The 14,663-nt window shown below is 44.9% G+C and overlaps 1 non-coding gene and 3 pseudogenes across 1 annotated transcript; 3 read left to right on the forward strand and 1 right to left on the reverse strand.

Annotated features, from left to right (window-relative positions):
* The first annotated feature begins 604 nt into the window (after window positions 1-604).
* On the forward strand, window positions 605-1,330 carry LOC110302731 (stress-70 protein, mitochondrial pseudogene; annotated as a pseudogene).
* Window positions 1,331-1,391: 61 nt separating this feature from the next.
* LOC147002714 (stress-70 protein, mitochondrial pseudogene) lies at window positions 1,392-3,111 on the forward strand (annotated as a pseudogene).
* A 390-nt stretch (window positions 3,112-3,501) lies between these two features.
* Window positions 3,502-3,749, forward strand: LOC147002715 (signal recognition particle RNA; annotated as a pseudogene).
* An 8,569-nt stretch (window positions 3,750-12,318) lies between these two features.
* Trnaw-cca (transfer RNA tryptophan (anticodon CCA)) lies at window positions 12,319-12,390 on the reverse strand. The gene has a single exon. It is a non-coding gene; the product is annotated as a tRNA-Trp (tRNA).
* Window positions 12,391-14,663: the final 2,273 nt, after the last annotated feature.

Consider the following 14,663-nt stretch of genomic DNA (forward strand, 5'->3'; position numbering starts at 1 on the left):
AAAATAAAAAAAAGCATTGTAAGTCTTGAGCCCAGCACCCGTGAGGCAGAGACAGGTAGATCTCTGAGTTTGACCACAGCCTGGTCTACATAATGAGTTCTAGGATAGTCACAGGGCTACACAGAGAAACCCTGTCTCAACAAAACAAACCAGTAAACCTTCAGTATTCACATGTGTTTAAGCAACAGTATTATTAAGCTCGTAATGTAAATTAAAAATAATATTCTACCAGCCTGGTCTACAAAGTGAGTTCCAGAACAGCCAGGGCTATACAGAGAAACCCTATCTCGAAAAACAAAAACGGGAGGTTTCCAGAAGCGTAGCCACCGCCGTGCGCGCAGCTCCGGGCCTGTGGGGTGTTGGTTCTTGCCCTCGTAACCCGCTCTGTCCAGCCACCATGATAAGCGCCAGCAGAGCCGCGGCCGCGCGTCTGGTGGGCACCGCTGCGTCCCGGAGCCCCGCAGCCGCCCGTCCGCAGGATGGCTGGAATGGCCTTAGTCATGAGGCTTTTAGATTTGTTTCAAGAAGAGATTATGCATCATAAGCAATCAAGGGTGCAGTGGTTGGTATTGATTTGGGTACTACTAACTCCTGTGTGGCTGTTATGGAGGGCAAACAAGCAAAGGTCCTGGAGAATGCTGAAGGTGCCAGAACTACCCCTTCTGTGGTTGCCTTTACAGCAGATGGGGAACGACTTGTTGGTATGCCAGCAAAACGACAAGCTGTCACCAACCCAAACAATACCTTCTATGCTACTAAGTGTCTTATTGGACGACGATATGATGACCCTGAAGTACAGAAAGACACTAAGAATGTTCCTTTTAAAATTGTCCGTGCCTCCAATGGTGATGCCTGGGTTGAGGCTCATGGAAAACTCTATTCTCCAAGTCAGACTGGAGCATTTGTGTTGATGGAGATGAAAGAGACTGCAGAAAATTACTTGGGCCACACAGCAAAAAATGCTGTGATCACAGTCCCTGCTTATTTCAATGATTCACAGCGACAGGCCACTAAGGATGCTGGTCGGATATCTGGGCTAAATGTGCTTCGAGTGATCAATGAGCCTACAGCTGCTGCTCTAGCTTACGGTCTGGACAAATCTGAAGATAAAGTCATTGCTGTGTATGATTTAGGTGGTGGAACCTTTGACATTTCTATCCTGGAAATTCAGAAAGGAGTGTTTGAGGTGAAATCTACCAATGGGGACACTTTCTTAGGAGGGGAAGACTTTGACCAAGCTTTGTTGCGGCACATTGTCAAGGAGTTCAAGAGAGAGACAGGGGTTGATTTGACCAAAGACAACATGTCAGAGGGTTCGGGAAGCTGCTGAGAAGGCTAAATGTGAACTTTCCTCATCTGTGCAGACTGACATCAACTTGCCATACCTTACAATGGATGCTTCTGGACCAAAGCATTTGAATATGAAGCTGACTCGAGCTCAGTTTGAAGGCATTGTCACAGATCTAATCAAGAGAACTATTGCTCCGTGTCAGAAAGCTATGCAGGATGCAGAAGTCAGCAAGAGTGACATAGGAGAAGTGATTTTGGTTGGTGGCATGACAAGGATGCCCAAGGTTCAGCAGACTGTACAAGATCTTTTTGGCAGAGCCCCAAGTAAAGCTGTTAATCCTGATGAGGCTGTAGCCATCGGAGCTGCCATTCAGGGAGGTGTGTTGGCTGGTGATGTCACAGATGTGCTACTCCTGGATGTCACTCCCCTCTCTCTGGGTATTGAGACTCTGGGAGGCGTCTTTACCAAACTTATTAATAGGAACACCACTATTCCAACCAAAAAGAGCCAGGTGTTTTCTACTGCTGCTGATGGACAAACACAAGTAGAGATTAAAGTGTGTCAGGGGGAACGAGAGATGGCTGGAGACAACAAACTTCTAGGACAGTTCACTTTGGTTGGAATTCCCCCAGCCCCTCGGGGAGTGCCCCAGATTGAAGTTACATTTGACATTGATGCCAATGGGATTGTGCACGTTTCTGCCAAAGATAAAGGCACTGGTCGTGAGCAACAGATTGTAATCCAGTCTTCTGGTGGATTAAGCAAAGATGATATTGAAAACATGGTTAAAAATGCAGAGAAGTATGCTGCGGAAGACCGCAGGAAGAAGGAACGTGTTGAAGCAGTTAATATGGCTGAAGGAATTATTCATGACACAGAAACCAAGATGGAAGAATTTAAGGACCAGTTGCCTGCTGATGAGTGCAACAAGCTAAAGGAAGAGATTTCCAAAATGAGAGAACTCCTTGCTCGAAAGGACAGTGAAACAGGAGAAAACATTAGGCAGGCAGCATCTTCTCTACAGCAGGCATCATTGAAACTCTTCGAAATGGCATATAAAAAGATGGCATCTGAACGGGAAGGTTCTGGAAGTTCTGGCACTGGGGAACAGAAGGAAGATCAGAAGGAAGAGAAACAGTAATCGTGGCAGTGCATTGTGGAGCCAGAAGGACATACTATGAAGCTTGGGAGTAAAGGGACTTCCTGAGCAGAAAAGGGGCAGACTTCAGTCTTTTTACTGTATTTTTGCAGTATTCTATATATAATTTCCTTAATATATAAATTTAGTGACAATTGCTAACTCATTTAATGGGTAATAAAGTCAGCAATAGCAGGTTCATTCTGTTCTGTCACTAGCCTGTTATTTTCAGCTGCATGTAAAGGGGTGGGATGGGGCTGTGCACCAATCATTAAGGTAAATTTGGTTTGTGCTGAAATGGCTGTGATTTCAAGGTGGGAAGCCCATTTCACATGCAGTGGAGATAGTCTGTCCTGGACCTTGAATTGAGATCATAGGCAAATGCTTGTTGGCCAAGAGCACTACTATAAAGAATGACCTCTGTATATTTGCTCCTACAACTGATGCCTTCAAGACTGAGCTAGCTGTGCCATGGTCTGTAGGTGCAGAAGCTAGGTCAGTGGATAGCGGCTGTGTTAGCCATAGCTTAAAGTGTGATATATGAGGATGATAGAAGCCTCTCATGGGCCTGAGGCATACTTCTCTAGCCACCCTCTTGGTTGGCCAATGTCTGGCATCTGTATTCTTGATGATTGTTCCTTTTTCATCCATTCTGGATTTTTTAAATAAAATTCTGAAAGCCTCTTGAAAAAAAAAAAAGAAAAACAAAAACAAAACAAACAAAAATAATGATGATGATATAGTAACAAGTTTGTTTGTTTGTTTGTTTTTTGGTTTTTCTTTTTTTTTTTTTTTTTTTTTTTTTTTTGGTTTTTCGAGACAGGGTTTCTCTGTGTAGCCCTGGCTGTCCTGGCACTCACTTTGTAGACCAGGCTGGCCTCGAACTCAGAAATCCGCCTGCCTCTGCCTCCCGAGTGCTGGGATTAAAGGCGTGCGCCACCACGCCCGGCTGTAGGGTTTCTCTTTATAGCTCTGGCTGTCCTGGCGCTCACTTTGTAGACCAAGCTGGCCTCGAACTCAGAAATCCGCCTGCCTCTGCCTTTTTTTTTGGTTTTTCAAGACAGGGTTTCAAGCCGGGCGTGGTGGCGCACGCCTTTAATCCCAGCACTCAGGAGGCAGAGTCAGGTGGATTTCTGAGTTTGAGGCCATCCTGGTCTACAGAGTGGGTTCCAGGACAGCCAGGACTATACAGAGAAACCCTGTCTCGAAAAAACAAAAACAAAACAAAAAAAGACAGGGTTTCTCTGTATAGCCCTGGCTGTCCTGGAACTCACTTTGTAGACCAGGCTGGTCTCGAACTCAGAAATCCGCCTGACTCTGCCTCCTGAGTGCTGGGATTAAAGGCGTGCGCCACCACGCCCGACTTTTTTGGACAAGTTTTTTTTTTTGTTTGTTTGTTTTTTGAGACAGGATTTCTCTGTATAGCCCTGGCTGTCCTGGAACTCACTTTGTAGACCGGACTGGCCTCGAACTCAGAAATCCGCCTGCCTCTGCCTACCGAGTGCTGGGATTAATGGCGTGCGCCACCACGCCCGGCGACAAGTTTTTTAATAAACCACTTTTTTATACCTTGTAAATGATCCTTCCCCCATAGCTTTACTAGGTACACAAAGAAGTGCTGTATTTCCCTGTGGAATTGAGCTAATCGTCAAAAGGCTGATATTGCAGACTATTAACCCCAATAAATCCATATGGGATTGTCCCAAAGTGCAATGTGTCTGTTATTTTTTCCAGTGACAGTCTAAAATTATATCTGGAGAACTTACATAGAGCTTATAAAGTCCAGAGCTTTCTTCCCTCTGCCAGACCACAGAATCAACAGGTTTATTTTATGATCTTCAAATTAGCAAATTATCTGGCAATCTTTGTAATTGAAGAATTTGACTGTGGTCTGCTTGTACTTTAGGAAACAAACATTGCTGTTCTGAAGTGGTTCAGCCCAGGGCTAGATTTGACCAAAGATGGAGTGTGTGGTAGAGTTGAGGCTAACTGTTGTCCTGTTGGGTGAGACTACCCGGGTAGCTAGGTCGATGAAGCAGATCTCTGAAGAAGGACGTATCAAATTCTGATTTTGTTTTTAGTTTTTTTCTCCTGTGGGCTTTTGCAGCAGAAAATGTCCAGGAAGTTTAACCTTTAGAGTCAAAAACACATTTTATTTTCCCACCATCCTTCCACACACAAAGACGAAAAACCTATATATAGGAATTCACCTTTTGAATCTGTTTTTTTTTTTTTAAATTTAGATTATTCTTATTATATTTTAAAGTCAGGGTTTCTCTGTATAGCCTTGACTGTCCTGGAACTCACTCTGTAGACCAGACTGCCCTTGAACTCAAAGAGATCTGCCCCTGCTTCCTAGGGGCTGGGATTAAAGGGCACCACCACCACATTTATTCTCATTCTTATTTTGTTTTTTTGAAGCAGGGTCTTTCTGTGTAATTGCTCTGGCTGTCCTGGAACTTGTTTTATAGACCAGGCTGACCTCAAACTCACAGATACCTGCCTGCCCTTACCTCCTGTTTTTGGTATTTGTGTGTGTGTGTGTTTTCTTGATGTGTGGGTATGCGCAGGCTCCTGGGGAGCACAGGGGTGCTAGAATCTCCTGAAACTGGATTCACAGGCAATTGTGAACAGCCTGATGTGTGTGCCTGGAAGCAAATTTAGATCCTAGAAAAGAAATGCACACTGCTCTCAACCACTGAGCCATCTCTCCAGCCCCCGAGGTGGTTTTAAACCCAGTAGCAAGCCCAACACTCAATCTGTGTTTCACAAAGAATTGCACCGTGGATGCCTGAAATTGTTCCTTAAGCAAAAACTTCACTTCATCTGTTCGGTTGCCTACCCCAACTTAAAAAAAAAAAAAAATTCCCTGGACACTATCAATAGGGGGATTCTTGAAGAAACTGAATTTCTCAGGAGACATGACTATTGTCATCAGCTATCAAAAATTTTGCTTTTCTAGACTTTTCTCACCAAATGACTGTTGGAGATGCCCATGGGTATGCTTCCAGAACTTAGTGATGAAAGTAAGTCTTGTTTTTAACTCTGTTGTAGAATTCCAAAGTAGAGAATATTTATCCCCCATATGCTATATAAGGTAAGGGCAAGAGGTTAGGCTAGTAAATCTGTTTCTAATTACAGATTTCAAACTTGCCCCTAAAAAAACGTTATGTTCAACCCTGGCTGTCCCCGGAACTTGATTTATAGATCCAGCTGGCCTAGAACTCACAGAGATCCACTTGCCTCCGGAGTGCTGGGACTAAAGGTAAGTATCACCACTGCCAGACATCCCTGCCCACCCCGCCCCCATCTCTTTTTCCTTCTTTCCCTCTTTCCTTCCATCCTTTTCTCCATCCATCCATCCATCGTTTCAGGACATGGTTTCTCTTTTGAAGCCCTGGCTGTCCTGGAACTTGCTCTGGACACCTGGGTCCTCCTCCAGAGCCTGGGAGCTCCTGGTTGTAACTTTCCTTTTGAGCTTCCGATGAGCCTGGGCAGAGTCAGTACCGATGATCTCAGTAGCCCGGGCGACTGCGTTTTACCACCAGCTTGCGCCTGTATTTGGCCTCGTTGCTTCGGTGGTTAGATTCTCAAGCTTCATCAATAAGTGCTGCCCTTCCCAGTCTCTCTATTACAGGATCCCAATTGTTAACCACTAAGCCTTTGGCTCACCTACGTTGTAGTATTCTCTCTTTCCTTATTAAGACTTCAGCACATTTGGTCACCGTAAATCCAGCACTGAGGAGCCTGAGGGCAGCAGGGTAGCAACTTTTATGCCAGTTAGAGCTACATGGTAGGGCCTTGATTTAACAACTAAAGACTTAATGTCTTATTGCCTAAAATCGTTTTTTAAAAATCATATTTTTATGTTGAAATTTAAGAAAAATCTTAAAATACAAGTGATGCCAAAAGCCTTGAGAATCGGCAGAAAAATATTTTAGTTAATGGAAAGGTTTAAAGAAGAAAGATCTCGTGCAATTATTTTGTCCGAAATCTTTTCTTGCTTATTTTCTGTTGACATTGGTTTAATTGAGGTTCTGTGCCTACACACCACTTAACCAGATTCCCATTCCCAGAAATTTATTTTTTCAATTATTTGGCTAACTACCTCTTTTCTCAGACCATTAACTTGCACCTGACTTTTAAAAAACTGTTTTACATAGGATTGGTTGCAGATTTAAGGGTATTATATTACTCCTCTCTAAGGGCTTATTTCTGCCACCATGTTCTATCTCCCACAGACTTCGGAGTCTTCAGAGAGTCACCACAGACGGGCCCAAGCCTCAAAAGTAGCTGTGGTGGACTTCCCAGATTTAAACTGTAACAAAAACATTATGACATAGCCATATGAAGAAATGCTGCATAGCCATAAAAAAAAAGTTGACATTTACTTGATAATATGTGCTAGGTGGTGGGTGGCACACATCTTTGATCACAGGACTTGGGAAGCAGAAGCAGGTAGATCTCTGTGAGTTCCAGGCCAGCCTGGTCTACAGAGTGAGTTAGAGGACAGCCAAAGCTATACAAAGAGAAACCCTGTCTCAAAAACAAACAACCAAACAAAAAACAACCAATCAAAACACTCATACACGAGAGAGAGAGAGAAGAGAGAGAGAGAGAGAGGAGAGAGAGGAGAGAGAGGAGAGAGAGGAGAGAGAGAGAGAGAGAGAGAGGAGAGAGAGAGGGGAGAGAGAGAGAGAGAGGAGAGAGAGAGATAGGAGAGAGAGAGAGAGAGAGAATGGAGAGAGAGGAGAGAGAGAGGAGAGAGAGAGAGGAGAGAGAGAGAATGTGTGTGGTGCTTCATGCCTTTAATCTCAGCAGTCAGGAAATAGAGGCTAGTGGATCTCTGAGTTTGAGGCCAGCCTGATCTACATATTGAGTTCCAGGACAGCCAGAGCTACATAGTGAAACCCTGTCTCAGGGAAGGGAATGGTGGCACATTTTTACATGTTTGTAATTTTCACACTTGGAAGGCAGTGAATTCAAGGCCAGCCCAGGCTACATAGCCAGTATCAAGAGACTCAAGCAATCTGGAGGGATAGCTCAGTGGGTCTCCATGCAGAACTAACAATGGTGGAAGAAGAGAACTGACTCCACAGCTGTTTTCTGACCTCTCTGTGCCCTCCACAGCAGGCATATGCATACATAACAACAATAATAATAAATCGGATGGTTCAGCAATTAAGAACAACTTGCTGGTCTTTCAGAGGGCTGGAGTTCAGTTCCCAGCATCTGTATCTGGCAGCTTACAACTGCCTGCTACTCCAATTTCCAGGAACCTGGTATTCTCTTCTGATTTCTGTAGGTAAGTACTCACACGCACAAATCCACACAGACACACCGTTTTAAAAACTAAAAAAAAAAAAAAAAAAAAATTATCTATATAGATATAATTTTGAAAAGTTGGTAGGCATTCTCCTATGAAATGAGCCAATTCAAGCCAAATTAAAGTATAAAGACGGGTTCACTGGGGGCAGCAAGTTCACGGACCACCACACAGGAGGGGATCAGTGGAGTCAACATGCAGAAGAAGAGAGAGAAAGCACACAAGTGGGGGGGGTAGGAAGGGGAGGGAGAGGCAGGTAGGCAGGTAGAGGGGAGGGAATGTAGTCCCTGGGTTGGGAAGTTCAGGGTAGAGGGTGGGTGGGTACATCAGCCAGCTGTGTCCTGTAACAGGTGGGGACAAAGAGATGCTGGGAGAACCTGGAGGCCAGGTCATTTGGTATGTTAAATATGCACCTTGGCTGCCTGTCCCTGTCTGAAACCCAACATTAGTCACTTGCTGTCACCTTGACCTTTTATCTGAGCAAATCCATGTAGGACTTGAAAGGTTCATGTTGCCTCACATTTTCAGAGCTTTCTCTCTGAAGAGCTGGCTCCATCTCTGTTTGGCCCGTGACAAGGCAGAAACATTATCACAGAAAGGCATGGTGGAGGAAAACTCTCACCTCATGGCAGCCAAAAAGCATGGGCTCACGCCTTTAATCCCAGCACTCAGGGAGGCAGAGGCAGGCGGATGGATTTCTGAGTTCGAGGCCAGCCTGGTCTACAAAGTGAGTTCCGGGACAGCCAGTGCTATACAGAGAAACCCTGTCTCGGAAAAGCAAAAAAACAAAAACCAAAAAACAATTTTTGTAGAGAACCTGGGCTCAACCCCTAGAACCCACATAGAAGCTTACAACCGTTCTTAACTGCAGTTCCAGGGCACCCTCTTCTGATCTCTGAGGGCACCAGGAACAAGTGTCATTCACAAGTCTACATGCAAGCAAAACATTCTAATACATAAAATAAATGTAAAAAACAACAAATCTACTATACATCCATCTGCTAGGCTCGACCAGCTACTAACCCATTCAGTATGAACTGAGCTATGGACTAACAGTTAGTGCTTTTAATGGGATCAGCAGCTGTGGACCGAGCTTCCAACATATGGACCTTGGGGACACTTCACATCAGGACCATGAGAAGTACTAGAGTAGTACTGACTGACCATAACCTTTGTAGTTCTTCCACTGAGGGAGAGGGAACACCAAGATGGCAGGGCAGGCCTGGCTGTGGTGGTGCACGCCTCTAATCCCAGCACTCTGGAGGCAGAGACAGGCAGGTCTGCTAGTTCAAGCCTGGTCTACAGAGTGAGTTCCAGGACAGCCAGGGCTACATGCCTAGAACCCTCAAGATGGAAAGGGAGAGCTGGGGAGAGGTCCACTGTCCTCTGACCTCCAATGGCACGCAATTGCTCATGCCCCTAACAAAATAAAGCAGTCCTGCTGGGCAGTGAGACACGGATAAATTATTTTCTTCCTTTTCTATATTTTTCCAAGATTTCTACTGTGTACATATATGGATCTAAATCATGAGTATTTTTCTTTTAAATTACTGTGAGAGGGCTGGTAGGGTACCTTAAGGGGTACAGGCACTGGCTGCCAAGCCTGATAGCCCAAGTTCAATCCCTGGGACTCCCGTGGTAAAAAGAGAGACCTGATTTCCACAGGTCCCTGTTCACTTTCTCCAGCACCTCCCACCCCCAAATAAACAGGGACATGTTAATTAAAAAGAAAGCTAAATTTGTATGAGAACTGAGAGTGCAAAAGATATACCAGGAAGACCAACAGGAGGCTGAGGCAGGCGGAGGAAAACCAACCAACCAACCAATAAAATCTAACCCCCACCCCCGCTACCCCCCCCAAAAAAAAACCTGAAAAATTAAAGGCCCACTTAGTTAATCAGTATTCAAAGTATGTCTTCAATGTTGCACATTAAAAAAAAAATGTTTAATCAACTCACCCAGAGAGTATCTGTTTAAAGTAATTGACTTAAAAATAATCTCAGAAGAAAGGTTATTAATTAGGTGAACATATAACCAGATTATACTGTATTAGAAGATAAATCCCTTTTTAGGATAAATAATACTAGACTTTTCTATTTTCTTTTAAATGAACAAACACAATGCCAGAAAGCTAGTACATGAAAATTCAGGGGTCGGAGAGATGGCTCAGTGGTTGAGAGTGCTTGATGTTCTTCCAGAAGTCCAGAACTGTTTCCAGAATCCATGCGAGGCACTGCACAACCTGCTCCTCCAGAGGGAGGAGTCTTGAGCCCTCTGTGTCACCAAAGGCACACTCCCCAGCATATACAAATAAATCTTTCAAACAAACAAACAAATAAATAAATGCGACTTAAGACTCAAATATGGAAGTTTGAATTTAATGTTTTTGAGTTTCTCTCACACGTCATCCCTATATAATAAATCAAGACTCCTTAAAATGCAGTGTTAGGCCAGGCAGGGTGGTGGTGGCACACGCCTTTAATCCCAGCACTTGGGAGGCAGAGGCAGGCGGATTTCTGAGTTTGAGGCCAGCCTGGTCTACAGAGTGAGTTCCAGGACAGCCAGGGCTACACAGAGAAACCCTGTCTCGAAAAAAAAAAAAAAAAAAAAAAAAAAAAACAACAAACCAAAACAGTGTTAGATTGCTCTAAATTAAAAATTATACTACCATCCAATTAGCCATTCTAAGAAACTACACAGAAACTACACAGACCCAACTTTTTTTGGGGGGGTGTGGGGGAGGGGGACAGCTACGACCTTTGAGCGGAAATTTTAGCAGGGGAGAATAATTGGCCAAGTGTGACACATCCCTTTAATCCCAGCATTCTGGAGGCATAGGCAGATAGATATGTGAGTTTGAGGCCAGCCTGGTCTACACAGAGAGTTCCAAGGTAGCCAGAGCCACAGTGTGACCCTGTCTCAAACAAACAAACAAACAAACAAACAAGCAAATAAAAGTAGCCAGGTACATATATTTGCCCAAGTTAGCTTTGTCAATTTCACAAAGCCTAGAATCATCTGAGAGGAGTCTCTCACCCAGTGAGGAACTGCCCCGAATCAGATTAGACTATGGAACTGGCTGGGATGAACTTCCTTGGTAAGGGATTGAGGGCAACCCAGGCCCACTGTTGGTGGTTCCATTCCCTAGGCAGGTGGTCCTGACTGTGTAAGAAATCTAAGCATGAACCTGAGGACTCCAGCAAGCAGTGTTTCTCTGTAGTTTTGCTTCAAGTTCCTCCCTTGAGTTCCTGCCCTGATTTTCCCCAATCACTGACTGTAAGTTGTAAATTGAAATAAACCCTTTCCTTCCCCAAATTGCTTTCAGTCAGAGCGTTTTATTACAGCAACACAACCACAACAGAAAACAGAACACTGCTACTTTACGGCCTAGATGGTATTTTGCTATTTTGGGCTTTATTCAGTCCTCTTAACTTGTATGGTAGACAAGACATCCAGCTTTATCTTCTCTTATTCTCGGGGTGCAGTCCAGAAAAAGTCCAGGCCATGTTTTATGTTCTTTGTAATCTGGTCAAAGTCTTGAATTCTGGTAAGAGCTCTAGGCATTTCCCTCAGAATGAATCAGGACACAAGGTCCTGTCTGACCTGCCTCTCATTTACCTCCCCAGCCCTTTCCCTTTCTCTGTAGAGGTAGGCAACACTGTTTTCATTAGAGGGTGGCTGCCTTCTTGTTCTATCTGAGCAACTTTCTGCGAGCACGTCCTTGACCTGTCCAAAAGCACGCTGCCAGTCAGACTGCATTAGGATTCGATCTAATAACCTCAATTTGATTTAATCAACTCTGTAAAAGCCCCCTGTCTCCTAACGGCCACACTCCCAGTTAGAAGATGGGGGTGGGCGTGGGTCAGGGCTCCAATACGAAATTTTTGAATATACAATTCAGTGTTTAACCTTTCTCCCATTTTGCACCTAGAGTCACAATATTTCTTTATCTTAGCTTGAACCGGACATATTTCATTTGAACAAAAATCTCACCTTTTTGATGCAGACAGAACACATGGTATCACCTCGTGATGAGCTATCATGACCCAGGGCAGAGCTGTTCTCTGTTCTGTAACTCCATCCAGTTTATGTTTCTCTCACTGCACTTATGCCAACATTTGGCACCCAGTGGCTTAAAATATAACTGTTTTCTGCTGTTCAAAACAGGTATCGTTTTATAAATTGTACGGGATCTTGCGTTCAAAAGGCAAATAATGTGTTAAAGTTTTGTGTGTGATAAAGTCTGTACCCCAACTATTGTGTAATTGCTGTGAAAAATCACAGCGGGTTCAGAAGCCTAATGCAGAGCAGAAAGATCAGTTCTCAGGGCATTGTGTACACACACACAAACAGAACAAAACAAACCACTTCACTTTACAAGGCCTAAAGCTAGCCTTCAGACGCTACAATGTTTGGTAAGCCTTATTTTTCAGCAATTAAAGTAGTACAGTAACTTTTGAAGGAAGCTTTAGAGCACGAAAAGCATTTTTTAAAAGTGGCGGGAACACATCTCGGGTCACATTAGACTAGTGAATTTAAAAAGAAAAAAAATACGAAAAACTATGACCCCGACGTGATTCGAACACGCAGCCTTCTGATCTGGAGTCAGACGCGCTACCGTTGCGCCACGAGGTCCTGCTGGGCTCTGCCTCGCGCGGTTTCTTAGGAGTCCGAAAACATGGCGGTTGACGACTGCCTGCAGCACCTATTTCCTGCCTGTCACTCGGGAGCTGGCGGAGCCGGAGCGGGTTCACTCGGCGCCCGACTGTCGCTCTCCGTCTAGGTTGGGAGGTAACCTGCGGAGGCGGGAGACTAGTTCCCGTCTAAGCCGCTCAGCCGAGTCGAAGGAAACCCGCTCTTCCTCGCCTTTCCGGCAGCCACTTCCGCTCCGGCCGCCCCGCCCCCGCCCGTTAGGGGCGGAGACGCCGCCTCCCCTCCCCCACGCGATCTGCGCGCCGAGCCAGCGACCTCCCTTTGTAATCTGGCGGGATTCCACTGCGCACGCGCGGGCCCGTGCCAAATGGCGCTCGAATCACCAGCGTCGGTCCCTGCTGAGCGTCCGCGCTGCCAGAGCCAAAAGCACTAGGCATTTTCGCCTCACAGGGGACGTTGAAACGTAAAATAAATCGTTTTGAAAAAGATGCAGGTTTTAGTTTACAAAGGATTTCTGAGCACTTTTGACAGAGATAGCAAGTCGTGGATAACAGCCGACAACAAAAGTTTACAACCTCCCCGTCGGGGAATTGAACCCCGGTCTCCCGCGTGACAGGCGGGGATACTAACCACTATACTAACGAGGAGCTGTGGACGAAGGCTCTTCCAGGTATTAGATAAGGTTTCTCTTCCCCCTCCCCCATGGGTTCCAAGTTCTTGGGGATTGAGGATTCAAAATTGGACTTCTTGGAATAGGCTGTTGTATGTCTCTGGTTCTGTCTCTATAGAACAAACTACACTTCCAAGTCAATGTTAATGAACTACGTGAAAATATCTTAGCAGAACTCTAAGCTTTCCAAATGTTTCAGTCTTTTGTGTTTGAGTTGATCGTGACAAAGGGCAAAAGAGTTAAGATCCTCACACATTCGTTGGAGCTCAAGTGAAGGTGCCAGATCTCTAGTGCGGTCAGAGATGTTCCGAAACTCTGAGTGCCTTCAAAGCATTTGTCAGCGTTCATGACACAAAAGGATCTGTGCTCTTGAATTTACTGACCGCTTGACTTTTCTTTTTTTCTTTTCTTTTTTTTTTGGTTTTTTCGAGACAGGGTTTCTCTGTGTAGCCCTGGCTGTCCTGGCACTCACTTTGTAGACCAGGCTGGCCTCGAACTCAGAAATCCGCCTGCCTCTGCCTCCCGAGTGCTGGTTGACTTTTCTTATATCCCCGTCTACAACTTAAAAAAGAAAAGAAGCAAGCTTTAAATGGCTAATACTGCATTTAAAGAATTTAAAGAGAAAAGATGTGCCATCTATTAACGTAGAGCTGTGGAAAATACAGCAACAGAACCAACAGGAGCACACGTGATATACTAAGCCATTTCATGAATAGGATGAATAGGATCGAGCCATTCCCCGCCCTCCCCCACGAGGAACAAGGACGATGAACGTTTTAACTTTGTCACCAAGAGCATTTACACAGCCATAGGTAAACACACATGGGTGGCAAGGATTCAGGAGATACTTGGAACGTACAATGTACCAGACATTGTATTAGATTGCCCTGGGAGACCTTATGTTATGTTATAGTAGGAGCCAGCTAGCCAGTTCCAATATCAGTATTAGAACTTTCACTCGTGTATCTCAAGGGGTCCTATTCTTGCAGTGTGTTAAGAACTATTGCATTTTTATAGATCGTAATTTACATAATAATCTAAAAAACATCGGTGCCAGGGTTATTTAATATAGACAGAAATGGCAATTTCAGAGGTATGTTTTGGCCTTTTTTCCTTCCACCTCTAACTATTAAATTTCCTCCAAAAATTGCTCCCTCTCTCCCCCCACCCCCCACCCCCGCCCCCTATCCTGTAGCTTCTGTCCACTTTTTAATCTCCAATAACACTTCTGAGGTCCAAAAGGCCCCGTGGTAACTATGACGATGCCCTTTTCTGGGAGAGTTTTAAAGGACTTACCCTAGGTCTTTTAGTTGGCAGAGCTACAGGGAAGCTGGAACCCAGGTCAGATGAATCACCTGTTTGCCCTGCTCCGTATATGGGAGAGGCACCCACGGCCTGCTTTCACCCTGTCTCTGCCAAAGCTATGCCTGTGTTCCGACATATGTTACTACTTACTCCCTGGGGCCCGCTAAGCAGGAGCCTGAGTCAGCTCTGATCAGAGAGCATGCAGCTCACCACCTGCTGTCTCTCTCCCTAAAATGGAAAGGGAAGGCTGGTAATTATTAACCTGAACAGGGTGTGGCAG

Source organism: Mus caroli, unplaced genomic scaffold (assembly GCF_978045245.1).
Source record: "Mus caroli unplaced genomic scaffold, Mus_caroli_1 scaffold_9, whole genome shotgun sequence".
Taxonomy (NCBI): domain Eukaryota; kingdom Metazoa; phylum Chordata; class Mammalia; order Rodentia; family Muridae; genus Mus; species Mus caroli.